Source organism: Thamnophis elegans, chromosome 5 (assembly GCF_009769535.1).
Source record: "Thamnophis elegans isolate rThaEle1 chromosome 5, rThaEle1.pri, whole genome shotgun sequence".
In the NCBI taxonomy this organism is placed as follows: Eukaryota; Metazoa; Chordata; class Lepidosauria; order Squamata; family Colubridae; genus Thamnophis; species Thamnophis elegans.
In genome coordinates, this window is record NC_045545.1 from 92,890,128 (window position 1) to 92,904,038 (window position 13,911).

At 43.8% G+C, this 13,911-nt stretch overlaps 1 protein-coding gene across 1 annotated transcript in view; it reads left to right on the top strand.

Moving 5' to 3' along the window:
• The first annotated feature begins 6,479 nt into the window (after window positions 1-6,479).
• The window catches only part of ARFGAP1 (ADP ribosylation factor GTPase activating protein 1), a 45,521-nt gene continuing 38,089 nt past the window's right edge, over window positions 6,480-13,911 (top strand). The window contains exon 1 of the mRNA XM_032218820.1: window positions 6,480-6,696. The gene's annotated coding sequence lies outside the window, so the exon portion shown is untranslated. The remainder of the gene's footprint in view (window positions 6,697-13,911) is intronic.

Genomic DNA, 13,911 nt, shown 5'->3' on the forward strand with positions numbered 1-13,911 from the left:
TGTTATTATATTCTAATCAAGCAGAAAACAATACGTTAATCCAAGAGAAAACCACACCGCCATCAACATTGGTAGAGCAAGCTACTATATCTCAAGAGGGAGTAAAAACCCCCCTTCACCAGCACTGATGATCTTACTAAGGTGGGCAAATAAACCAAGGACTCCGCCGTTTAACCTTGAGCTACAGATATTATCTTCTACTGAAGGATTACTCCTACTTGTATTTCTGTAGATCCTCCGGGGAGCATTAGCATTCAACTCGGGCAGCGTTCACAGCGCACGCCTAAGATGGGGTGCGTGCCCACCGCTCATCAGCGGCACAAATAGCTTAACTTAATTCCTTCTCTAGCATCCCATAAGGCAGGATATACTATCAAGGCTTCATAATAACCTCAGCTCTTTCCCCTGCTAGTTAGCTGCAGAGGTTGTACTCAGCCGGTTTGCACCGGTTCGCACGAACCGGTGCAAACCGGCTGAATACGACCTCTGCGGCTAACTAGCAGGGAAAGAGCTGGGGTCATTATGAAGCCTTGATAGCATATCCTGTACACGGTAACGGAAATCGCGTGTGGGCCCGCCCCCTTGCCCTGGCTCTATGCCATCTTATTTAGGCACGTTTTTGAGGCCGGATGTATGCGAGGAAGGCGCGTGCACGAGCATAGTGCATGCATGGAAGGCCGGGTGTATGCGCGGAAGGGGGCAACACGTCAGGGGTGGTTTCTGGATTCTTTTTACTGCCAATTTGCTCAGGGATGTGCGCTTGATGTGTGCTATGCACGCATGGGCAGCAGTGAAAAAATGCTTCTATGCATGAGCAGAAGCAAAAAACAAGATGGAGGCACCTATGCCGCCGCCGATAGAACAGTTTGGAAGCCCTGGGCGGCTGAGTTATTACCTACTCAGCCGAACCGGTCCGAACCGGTAGGAATCCATCTCTGGCATACGTGCCCACGAAGCAAGCAGGTACACAGAGGGCGAACCGGGGGGGTAACAAAATGTGAAACCCACTGCTGGTTAGCTGGCGCCAGAAAGGAAGGGTGGGTATCAAAAAGAGCCGAGGTGGCGCAGTGGTTAAATGCCGCACTGCAGGCTACTTCAGCTGACTGCAGTTCTGCAGTTCGGCTGTTCAAATCTCACGGCTCAAGGTTGACTCAGCCTTCCATCCTTCCGAGGTGGGTAAAATGAGGACCCGGATTGTTGTTGGGGGCGATATGCTGACTCTGTAAACCGCTTAGAGAGGGCTGAAAGCCCTATGAAGCGGTATATAAGTCTAACTGCTATTGCTATTGTAGCCTAGGGCTTGGGAGCGAAGGTGTCCTCTGGGAGTACAGGATTTTGCCCCAATAAACAGAATAACAGAGTTGGAAGGGGCCTTGGAGGTCTTCTAGTCCAACCCCCTGCTCATGCAGGAGACTTATACCATTCCAGACAAGTGGCTGTCCAGTCTCTATGGCAGCCCCTCAAATATTTGAAGACTGCTATCATGTCTCCCCTGGTCCTTCTCTTCACTAGATTAGCCATGCCCCGTTTCTGAAACAGTTCTTCCTATGTTTAGCCTCCAGTCCCCCTAATCATCCTGGTTGCTCTTCTCTGCAGTTTTTCTAGAGTCTCAACATCTTTTTATACTGTGGTGACCAAAACTGGATGCAGTACTCTAGGCGTGGTCTTACTAAGGCTTTACTACCTTACTTGATCTTGATTGTATCCCTGCTAATGCAGTTAGGATTGCATTGGCTTTTTTGGCTGCCGCTGCACAATGCTGGCTCATATTTAGCTGGTTGTCCAGTAAGACTCCAAGATTCCTCTCACAGTTATTGCTATTAAGCCTGGTTTCACCCAGTCTATATGTGCACTGTTTTTTTTTAACCTAAGTGTAGGATTTTACTTTTCTCTATATTGACTTTTATTTTGTTAGATAGGGCCCAGTGTTCAAGTCTGCCAAGATCCGTCTGGATCTTGAGCCTATCTTCTAGGGCAATGTTTCTCAACCTTGGCAACTTGAAGATGTCCGGACTTCAACTCCCGAATCGTGGCACGACAAAACCGCGGTCCACTAAAGCGCGCCCGATTAAAGCGCGTACCTGACGTCATCAGCAGCGCGACAAATACGACCGCGGAGAAAAAAGGGCGCTTTAAAAAGCGCTTTTAAAGCAAGCCGATTCACGTAAAGGTAAGGGTTAGGTTTAGAGTTAGGGTTAGGTTAAGGGTTAGGGTTAGGTTTAGGGTTACGTTAAGCATTAGGGTTAGGTTCAGGGTTAAGGGTTAGCGTTAAGTTTAGCGTTAGGTTAAGGGTTAGGTTTAGGGTTAGGTTTGGGGGGGTTAGGGTAAGGTTTTCGCGTTTATTTTTACTTTACCGCTCACAGCGTGATGTTTTCGTCACGCTGTGATGAGTCAGGTACGCGCTTTCGTCGAGCGCGCTTTAGTCTACCGCGGTTTTGGGGTGGAACCCCCAGAATTCCCCAGCCAGCAAATGCTGGCTGGGGAATTCTGGGAGTTGAAGTCCAGACATCTTCAAGTTGCCAAGGTTGGGAAACACTGTTCTAGGGTGTTAGCTATTCTTGCCAGTTTAGTATCATCTGCAAATTTGCTTGTCAAACTTTTATTTGCCTCCATCTCCTTTTCTTTTCTTCTCTTTCTTTGGAGTTCTAAGCCAATGGGAGAATCCCCAGATTTGGGTGTTTCCATCCCACAGCAGAACTGGGTGGCCGTTAAGTTTAACTCCATGCAAAATTGAGCTAAATTGAGTTAGTTTGCTGAGTGAATTAACTCCCCCTCGCAACTCCATCGATCCGGTTAAGTGTAACGTGGGGAGTAAGGCAAGGCATGCCATTTATTTTGGACAGCCTGTAAATCAAAGTAGTGCTGAAGCTTGCAAATTGCCTGGGGTAATTTGATCATACTACACACGTTGAATTCCCTGGGGCCAGTCTTTTTCAAACTTGGCAACTTAAGATGTGCAGACGTCAGCTGGCTGGGGAATTCTGGGAGTTGAAGTCCGCCCACTTTAAAGTTGCCAAGTTTGGGGGAAAAAAACCATTGCTTTGGACTCTGGAGCATATGTGAATATTCTTAGATTGGGGATTAACCAAGGCTGAATGAGAAATAAGAGATAGAAACACAGGAAGAAATAAAAATTCAAACAGAGGTTAGGGATGGAGTTGCATAAGGACTGTCTAACAGTGCCCCCTTGAGGCGGCATATACAAATTGTTCCATGACATTACTAAATGACGCCTATGTCCCTATCAATTTCAATTTCTTTCTTCAGTCGCTAAATTGTCTGTAGAGATTCTCAGTCATCCAGGTCATGGTTGTCCAAAGCTACTTTTTTCAAGAGGACTTTCTTTTTGAAGACATTTTGCTTCTCATCCAAGAAGGTTCTTCAGCTCTGACTGGATGGTGGGGAATGTAAGGATTTATATCCTTGCAGACAGCTGGTCATTTGCATCCTTTTAGAGAGTCGTTGAGGCCATTTGGCCACAGATAAACCTCCAAGTGGCTTCAATGACTTTCTAACAGAATGCAAATGACCAGCTGTCTGCAAGGAGTATAAATCCTTCCATTCCCACCATCCAGTCAGAGCTGACAAAGCTTCTTGGATGAGAAGTGAAATGTCTTTGAAGAAAAACAAACAGATATCTGCATATCTTAAGGACCACTCAAACGACAGATATAAACGAGACTGGAAAAAATGGATTGATTATATACAAAATAAATACAGGACTAAGAAATTCCAGATAGCTTATGCTTAAGATCAGGAATGATTTAAATTGTTTAAGTTAGTTTAGCAAAGAGGAGCTAAGTTCAATGTAAAGATGTTATCAATTGTTTTCTTTTTTCCAATATATTTTAGACTGTTTTGTTAAAAATCTATACCGTGTACGGGTTCTGGGAAGTCGGGGGGGGGGGAAGCCGGGGGGGGGGTTTGGGGGGAGGGATATATATCAGGTTTGACGAGATGTGTTAGATTTTAATGTAATTTGACTCTACATGTATACTGTTTTTTCTTATATTTTCATTACTATTATTTTTTTTTTAAAAAAAACAACTAGGATATGTTAAGCATATTGACATGAAGCGGAAATACACCAATGAGAGGAGGAGTGGGAAACAGAAGGGAGAAGGAAGATGGGAAGAGAGGGATAGGAGAGAGGGTAAGGGGGAAGATGAGGAGGATGAGGATAAGGAGGAGTGGAATGTAGAGAGTGGAGAAGGAGAAAGGAAGGGGAAGTAGAGTAGGAAAGGATGATGGAGGGAAGATAGAAAGTTGGAGAGAGGTAGAAGAAAGAGGTGTATGGAGAGCTATAATGGGTTTTTATTTTTCTGGGCATTGTTGACAAGAGGAACTGATGTAATTATTATTTAATACTATATGATACTGGCTATGAATAGTATACATGTGAGTGTATGTTATGAAAATGGAAATAAAAAATATTTAAAAAAAACAAAAACAGAAAAGTCCAGTTGTCCTCTTGAAAAAGCTCCTTTGGGACAGTTGCTGTGTCCCATTCTTTGCAACCCCATGGGCCAAAGCACACCAGGCCCTGTGTCCTCTGTTTTCCCGAGTCTTCCCCAATTCATGTTTATATTACTGTCAATGACACTAACTTTCTCATCGTCTGCCATCAATTGCTCCCTTTGCCTTCAGTCCTTCCCAACATCTGGATCTTTTCCAAGGAGTCCTCTCTTCTCATTTGGTGGTCGAAGTATGTGAGCTTCAGCTTCAGAACCTGTCTTTCCAAAGGACAATCAGGGTTGATTTCCTTTAGGATTGATTGATTGGATCTCCTTGGATTACCTCAAGAGTTTTCTCCAGCACCACAATCCAAAAGCATCTGGGCTCAGCCTTCCTTATGGTCCAACTCTCTCAGCCATACATTACTACTGGAAAAAAAAATAGCTTTGACTATATGGATTTTTGTCTGCAGGGTGATGTCTCTGCTTTTTAATATGCTATCTAGGTTTGCCATAGCTTAGTTTTGTTTGGTTTAATGTTTGTTCATAATGGATGGTTGTACCAGATAACAGCGCTCCTCCTCCTTCCATCCAATATGGAAATAAGAAGGAATTTCCCGACAGTGAGAATCATTAATCAATGGAAGAGTTTGCCTCCTGAAGTTGCTGGAGTTGTTCGCGTTCAATTGCTGGAGGTTTTAAGAAAAGATTGGACAACCATATGTCCAAGATGGTATAAGACGTGATTCATTTCCCTGAGCTTTTTCTGAAGCCGACCTCTTCAATTGATGTATACTGTAACTTCATATTACATCCCTCAGGCAAAACTGGAAGGATAGGAGTTGGGTCCTGGTTTAAATTTAATTTTTTTTAAAAAAAAGTGTAGGGGAGACATGATAGCGGTCTTCCAATAGCTCAGGGGTTGCCACAAAGAGGGAGTCCAACTATTCTCCAAGGCACCTGAGGGCAAAACAAGAAGTAATGGATAGAAACTAATAAAGAAGAGAAGCAATTTAGAATTAAGGACAAATTTCCTGATAGTGAGAACAATTAATCAGTGGAACGACTTGCCTCCAGAAGTTGTGAATGCTCCAACACTGGAAACTTTTAAGAAGAGATTAGATAACCATTTGTCTGCAGTGGTGTAGGTTTCCTGCCTAAGCAGGGGGTTGGACTAGAATATATCAATCTCTCTCTCTCTCTCTCTCTCCTCCATCTCTCTCTCTCTCTCTCTATCTATCTATCTATCTATCTATCTATCTATCTATCTATCAGTTAGACTTATATACCGCTTCATAGGGCTTTCAGCCCTCTCTAAGTGGTTTACAGAGTCAGCATATCGCCCCCACAGTCTGGGTCCTCATTTCACCCACCTCGGAAGGATGGAAGGCTGAGTCAACCTTGAGCCGGTGAGATTTGAACCGCTGAACTGCAGAACTGCAGTCAGCTGAAGTGGCCTGCAGTACTGCACCCTAACCACTGCGCCACCTCGGCTCTTAGAAGACCTCCAAGGTCCCTTCCAACTCTGTTGTTCTATTCTGTTTTGCTCTATTCTATTTTCTATACTGTTTTAATTCTTTACGCTTGTGCTATCCAGTCCTGATTCCCTTTTCCTTTACGCTGTCCACACCCAGCACCCCACCTCCAGTTCCGGCGGCGGAGGGGCTGGACTAGATGACCTGCAGGGTCCCTTCCAACTCTGCTATTCCCAAGTATTCGTGTCTAGTTCGGCACGTGTGTGAAACCCGCCTCTCGCTCACACCCGGCAATCATCCGCGCCTCCCGACCAATGAGCGCCTCTTTCGTCCGGCTCGCGCCGGAGCCCACCAATCCGCGCGCCCGTTCCTTCGTACGTCACAGCTCTTCCTCCTACTCCTCTCACACGGGCCGCGCGGTTCTGTCCGTCACTCCGCTCTTCCAGCGGAGGCGCGTCGTGGCGTCGTTTTGAGGCGGTGGCGGGCCCGTGACGCCATGCGCAGACCGTCCTGCGGTCTCTTCTTTTTTCCCCCCTTTCGTCCCCCATCCCCCTACCTCCTTCTGCTGTTTCCTCCCGGCTACCCGGCATCCTTTGCGAAGTGGCAACGTAAGCCGGTCGTGGCAAAGGCGGCGCCTGCGCAGTGAGAGGCGTTAAAAAAAAAAAAAGCCGGCTGAGAGGTTTCCCCCGGCCGGTTGACGGACCGACGGCAAAACGGTGGTTCGCTCGCCGACTGTGGAGTAGCCGCTTCGCCCTTCGCCTAATCGGGTACGTCCCCCCGCGCTGAGCCCGGCTCCGGAGATAAGGCGGGGGAGTGCGAGTGGGTTCCCCTCCTCCCTCAGCCCCCCCCCCTGTTTCCTATGGGGGCTCCGCTTTGAATCCTGTCTCCCCTCAGGCGTCTCTGGGGAGGGAGGTGGGCAAGGATCTGGCCCCCACCCCAATGGGGTTCCCCAGGGATCTGCCCAATGGCTTGGGGGGGGGAGGGGTTGCCCGAGTCGTCCCCCTCCCCCCAGTTGGGTGGGAGGGCTGGTCGCTACAAGACAGACAGGAAATTGGGCTTCATCCCCCCCCCCACACACACACATCCTTTGAAGAAAGGCTGGGGAAAACAATGAATGGAAATTAGCTGTGGGGGTTGAATGGGGGGGGGGGCGGGCAAATGTCTGCCTTCATGAATCTGCCACAATGCATAAAAGGGGGAGGGGGAAAGTGGGGGACCTTGGGTTGCTCATGCTTTACACACACACCACACGGGGGGGGGAGAGATAGAGACTTTCACAGACACATACATACCTTCACACCACAGATTTTCACAGACACTTACACATTTTCACACACACAGGTTTTCAGACACATATATACCTTCACACACAAATAGGGACTTTCACAGACACATACATACCTTCCCAACCAGATTTTCACAGACACTTACACATTTTCACACACACAGAGGTTTTCAGACACACATATACCTTCACACACAAATAGGGACTTTCACAGACACATACATACCTTCACACAGAGATTTCACAGACACTTACACATTTTCACACACACAGAGGTTTTCAGACACATATATACCTTCACACACAAATAGGGACTTCACAGACACATACATACCTCACACACATATTTTCACAGACACTTACACATTTTCACACAGCCAGAGGTTTTCAGACACATATATACCTTCACACACAAATAGGGACTTCACAGACACATACATACCTTCACACACAGATTTTCACAGACACACATTTTCACACACACAGAGGTTTTCAGACACATATATACCTTCACACACAATAGGGACTTTCACAGACACATACATACTTACACACAGAGAGAGATAGAGACGTATCACATATACAACCTGCACATACTTTCAGACACACACACACACTCTACACAGACTTTCACACACACACACACACTGATTTGGAATAACAGTGGGTGGCAAATTCATGCCCTGCTTGGATGTGGGAGGGGGGGCTGCAGGCAAAAGATTCTGGGCAGTTAAGATGCCTCGAAGGAAGCGTCATCTTCAGTTTCTGCATTCTTTCCCATCGTTCCTATTGGTCTTCTTCTCTTGGGTTTCTGAGATTTATCCATTGTTGTTGTGGGGAACTGATGCTTTATGATTGCAACAGAGTATTGACGTATTACTTCAGTTTGTATACATTTCCCTCTTTCTCCGCCATGTATTCAACAGGGGCAGTGATGTGTGTGTGTTTGGTGTGGGGTGTTTGTGTATGGTGCAAGTGTATAGAACAGAACAGAATGAATAGAATTTTTATTGGCCAAGTGTGATTGGATACAGAATGAATTTGTCTTTGGTGCATAAGCTTCTCCAGTGTATATAAAAAATACAAGATACATTCGTCAAGAATCACAAGTACACACTTAATGATAGTCATAGGATACAAATAGCAATCAGGAAACAGTATCACTATGTATGTCTAGAGAAGTGTATAGGTGTGTAATGTATGTGTTTGCTACATGTTTGACTTTCCCTTGAGAGCAGGCAACAGAATTTCATTATTAGTGTGGCCATTGCGTTTACAGTAAAAAAAAATGACAATAATCACCGGAGACGAATGCCTTGTGTGTCCCTCACACTTGGCCAATAAAAGAATTCTATTCTATTCAACAGGGAGTTCTCGACTTACAACAGTTTGTTTCGCGACCATTTAAAGTTACAGCAGCGCTGGAAAAAGAATGCCCGTTTTTTACACCTACAACCTTTGCAGCATCCCCATGATCATGTGATCAAAATCCAGACGCTTGGCAACTGGTTCATACTTACGACTGTTGCAGCGTCTCAGGGTGGCATGATCCCCTTTTGCCACCTACAAGCAAAGTCAATGGGGAAGCCAGATTCACTTCACAACCAGGTTACTAACTTATCAACTGCAGTTAGTAGATGGAAGGAATTGAAGTGATTTAGCTTTGGAGGGGGAAAAAAGATGTTTGGGGCAATATGATAATATTTTTGGAAAAGTATCAGGTCTCAGAGTCTTCTCCAGCACCACAATCCAAAAGCATCTGGGCTCAGCCTTCCTTATGGTCCAACTCTCTCAGCCATACATTACTACTGGAAAAACCATAGCTTTGACTATATGGACTTTTGTCTGCAGGGTGATGTCTCTGCTTTTTTATATGCTATCTAGGTTTGCCATAGCTTAGTTTTGTTTGGTTTAATGTTTGTTCATAATGGATGTTTGTACCAGGTAACAGCGCTCCTCCTCCTTCCATCCAATCTGGAAATAAGAAGGAATTTCCCGACAGTGAGAATCATTAATCAATGGAACACTTTGCCTCCTGGAGTTGTGGATGTTCAATTGCTGGAGGTTTTTAAGAAAAGATTGGACAACCATATGTCCAAGATGGTATAAGGATGCCTAGGGGTTAGACTAGAAGACCTCCAAGGTCCCTTCCAGCCCCGTGATTCATTTCACTGAGCTTTTTCTGAAACCGACCTGTTCAATTGATGTATACTGTAACTTCATATTGCATCCCTCAGGCAAAACTGGAAAGATAGGACTTGGGTCCTGGTTTAAATTTAATTTTTTGAAAAAAGAAGGACTAGGGGAGACATGATAGGAGTGTTCCAATATCTCATGGGTTGCCCCAAAGAAGAGGGAGTCAACTTATTCTCCAAAGCACCTGGAGGTAGAACAAGAAGCAATGGGTGGAACTAATCAAGGAGTGAAGCAACCTAGAACTAAGGAGGAATTTCCTGACGTTTAGAACAATTAATCAGTGGAACAACTTGCCTCCAGAAGTTGTGAATGCCCCAATATCGGAAATGTTTAAGAAGAGATTGGATAACCATTTGTCTGAAGTGGTGTAAGGTTTCCTGCCTAAGCAGGGGGTTGGGCTAGATTCCTTCCAACTCTGTTATCCTATTCTATTCTAGAAACTCAAGATCTGTGCTCTTTTCTTCAGAGTTCTGGACTAATGCATTTAAGTAACAAAGTAACTTTCAATTTATGGTACTTTTAGAAAAAAAAATCCTAATAGTAGAAGCACTTTGAGAGCAGAACTGTCAATGTAAAAAAACTGTCTCAGCTCCTTTCACTGAATGTTCCCAAGTGAAGTCAAGGTGACCATTTATCTCGGATACAGGTAGTCCTCGAGTTACAACAGTTCATTTAGTGACCTTTCAGTTACAACTGCACTGAAAAAAGTGATTTATGACGTTTCTCACACTTTTGACCTTTGTAGCATCCCTATCATCATGTGATCGAAATTCATCTGCTTGGCAACTGACTCATACTTATGATTGTTGCTGTGTCCCAAGGTCATGTGATCATATTTTCAATTTTTTTGACAAGCAAAATCAATGGGAAAGCCAGATTGATTTAACAACCGTGTTACTAACTTATCAACTGCAGTGATTCACTTAACTGTAGCAAGAAAGGTCGTAAAATGGGGCAAAATCGACTTGAAAATGCCTCACTTAACAACAAAAATTTGGGGCTCAATTGTGGTCGTAAGTCGAGAACTAACTGTACTGAATAATCTGGATTCCTGCACTAGGCAGGAGCTGAAATTCAGTTGATCAAATGATGTGTCTTCCTGATTTTGTGGTGAAAAGCAACATTTTTTGGTGAAAGGAAAGATGTTGAGACTCTGGAAAGTATGCAGAGAGAGCAACAAAGATAAACGTATCTTTGTTTGAAATATCTTTTAAAACATATGAAGAGTGGTTGCAGGAACTGGGTATGTCTAGTTTAATGAAAAGAAGGACCAGGGGAGACATGATAGCAGTCTTCCAAATCTCAGAGGCTGCCACAAAGAAGAAGGAGTAAAACTATTCTCCAAAGCACCTGAGGGCAGGACAAGAAGCAATGGGTGGAGACTAATCAAGGAGAGAAGCAACCTAGAACTGAGGAGAAATTTGCTGACAGTTAGAACAATTAATCACTGGAACAACTTACCTCCAGAAGTTGTATATGCTCCAACACTGGAAGTTTTTAAGAAGATGTTGGATAACCATTTGATTGAAGTGGTGTAGGGTTTCTTGCCTAGTCAGAGGTTGGACTAAAAGACCTCCAAGGTCCCTTCCAACTCTGTTATTCTATATTCTATTCTCCAAAGCACCTGAAGGCAGGACAAGAAGCAATGGGTGGAAACTAATCAAGGAGAGAAGCAACTTAGAACTAAGGAGAATTTGCTGACAGTTAGAACAATTAATCAGTGGAATAGCTTGCTTCCTGAAGTTGTGGGTACTCCAGCAGTGGAGATTTTAAAAAAAGAGAATGGGCAATCATTTGTCTGAAATGGTACAGGGTTACTTGCTTGAACAGGAAGTTGGACTAGAAGGCCTCCAAGATTCCTTCCAATCTTTTATTCTGTACTTATGATTGGTCTTGAGCAACATTTATAATTGAGGCTTTCAACCCTGAGCTACAAATACTCCTTTATTGGTAAATTTTTAATTCTATGGAGGTTTCCAGTGTATCCACTACAGTGCTCATCTTTCCCAGCCAGACTTCATCAATGGAGATCAGACCCTCCTTATGTGCTCAGTATCTTGCTTATGCTGGCTTGAATTGAAATTCAAAACTTTTGTTGGAAAAGGTTGGGCAGATCTGGCTAAAAATGGCTGCATTTGTGCCATACACGTATCTGCATTTGTGCAACATATGACACTTGGTCACTATACTGTGACCATGTCATATACATAGGTATAGATATGTAATATACATATGACATTTTACTACATAACCCATGCTGGCTGGGGAATTCTGGGAATTGAAGTCTACACACCACAGAGTTCCCCAAGATTGAAAAACACTGCCTTAGTGACTGTTCAAATCCTTAGAAATACTTCAATATCTTGCGCTTTTAGAAGTTATTTAAGTATGTAAATAATTGTAGGTATGTATTTATACTCCATAGGGACACCATAGCTCAGTGGCTAAGACACTGAGCTTGTCAATCAGAAAGATCAGCAGTTTGAATCCCTAGGCCATGTAACAGAGTGAGCTCCCGTTACTTGTCCCAGCTTCTGCCAACCTAGCAGTTCGAAAGCACATAAAAATTCAAGTAGAAAAAATAGGAACCACCTTTGGCGGGAAGGTAACAGTGTTCCGTGCGCCTTCGGATTTAGTCATGCCAGCCACATGACCACGGAGACGTCTTTGGACAGCGCTGGCTCTTCGGCTTTGAAACAGAGATGAGCACTGTCCCCTAGAGTCGGGAACGGCTAGCACATACGTGCGAGGGAAACCTTTACCTTTATTTATATCCCACCATTACTATTTTATAATAACTCAAGGTGGCAAGCATAACTTAATTTTTCTTTTTCTGATTTTCCCCACAACAACCTTGTAAGGTGTGTTGGGTTGAGAAAGATTGTGACTGAGCCAAAGTTTGTGATCTCTTGCCTTCATTTCTTAGAAACTTCTGATTTATTACACAGGTGTTGTTCTAAAAGGAAAGGTGATGATCTTGCAGATAACCAGGCCATCGTCAGTGCACTTGTCTTTTTAGACACTTATGACACAAAGATGATATGAAGGAGGAAAAGTGATGCAAATCAATCTTAAGGCTTTCAAGTTTTTCTGTCTGGTTGGCATTGTACTTCAACCCTCAAAGTCGGTAACATTTTTTAAGGATGAAATTGTTTCCATTCATTGGTTTTATAATTCTTGAGCCTGAGGCTCATGCTGAGTATTGAAAATAAGGCATGCAAAAAGAATACAATTGACTTTTACCTAAGCTTCTAATCTTTTGAAAATCTGAAGCATGTTGTTCCCATACCGAGCATTTTCTAAAGCGTCTGGTACAACATTGTTTAGTTAACAGGTGCTGATTCAGTTACAGGACCAATACATCTGTGCCTGCTCTCTTTCTTGACAAAAAGCTTAAGTGTGAATCATTTGCACCAACTCTTGCCAGTTCAAAGGATCATTTGAAGGGATCAGAAAGGGGAGAAACTCAAAGCAGAGAATTTTTTTTTATATACAGCAAAATTGTGTGAATAATCCATTTGGTATCTGTAGCTGGTTCTTTTCATGTATTATTCTTCTTAAACAAGTATTCTCTTTGAAGTAGATAGCATGGTGGATTTTTGTTTTTTTTTTAAAAAGCTCCGTTCGATCGGGTCGAATTCTTGGAGACCACCTGGACAGGTTCCCTGAAGTTTTCTTGGCAAGGTTTTTGAGAAGTAGTTTGCCATTGCTTCCTTCCTAGGGCTGAGAGAAAGTGGCTGGCCTAAGGTCACCCCGCAAGTTTTGTGCTAAGGCCAGAACTCCCTGTCTCCTGATTTCTAGCTTGATGCCTTAACCATGACACCGACTGGTCTTCCCAACATGGCATATACTTAAGTAGTATGTCTGTGCAAGCAGAGGTTTTTAAGCTGCTCATATGTTTAGTTAGAGGAGTGGTGCAGTGGCCTAGAGGTGGAGGAGGCTGTGAGTTCGATCCTAAGTAGAGGCAGATATTTCTCTCTTTGGGCACACTGAGAATATATCTGCTGAACAAAACTCCACATTGGCTACAGGAAGGGCATCTGGCCACTCAAACACTCAGCTAGCTCCAATCAATTGCCCAGACTCCACCCTGCGTTAAAAGATGATGATGATGATATGTCTAGTCAGTGGTTTGAGATCCCCAAACCATAACTGCTTCAAAGTCTTGGTGGCTTAAAATTAAGAGCAACAAATAGAAGTACCAGAATTAGGTGCTGCCCGCAATCAGTTCATGGTTACCAATCAGTTTGAAACATGAATGATGGGTGAAAAATAAAGAACTTCGCTTCTGAATAGTATATAGGTAGTCTTCGACTTACGAACACAATTGAGCTCAAAATATCTGTTGCTAAGTGAGACAATTGTTAAGGGAGTTTTGCCCCACTTTACAGCCTTTCTTGCCACAGTTGTTAAGTGAATCATGCCATTGTTAAGTTAGTAACGCAGCTGTTAAGTGAATCTGGCTTCCCCATTGGCTTTGCTTGTGAGAAAGTTGCAAAAG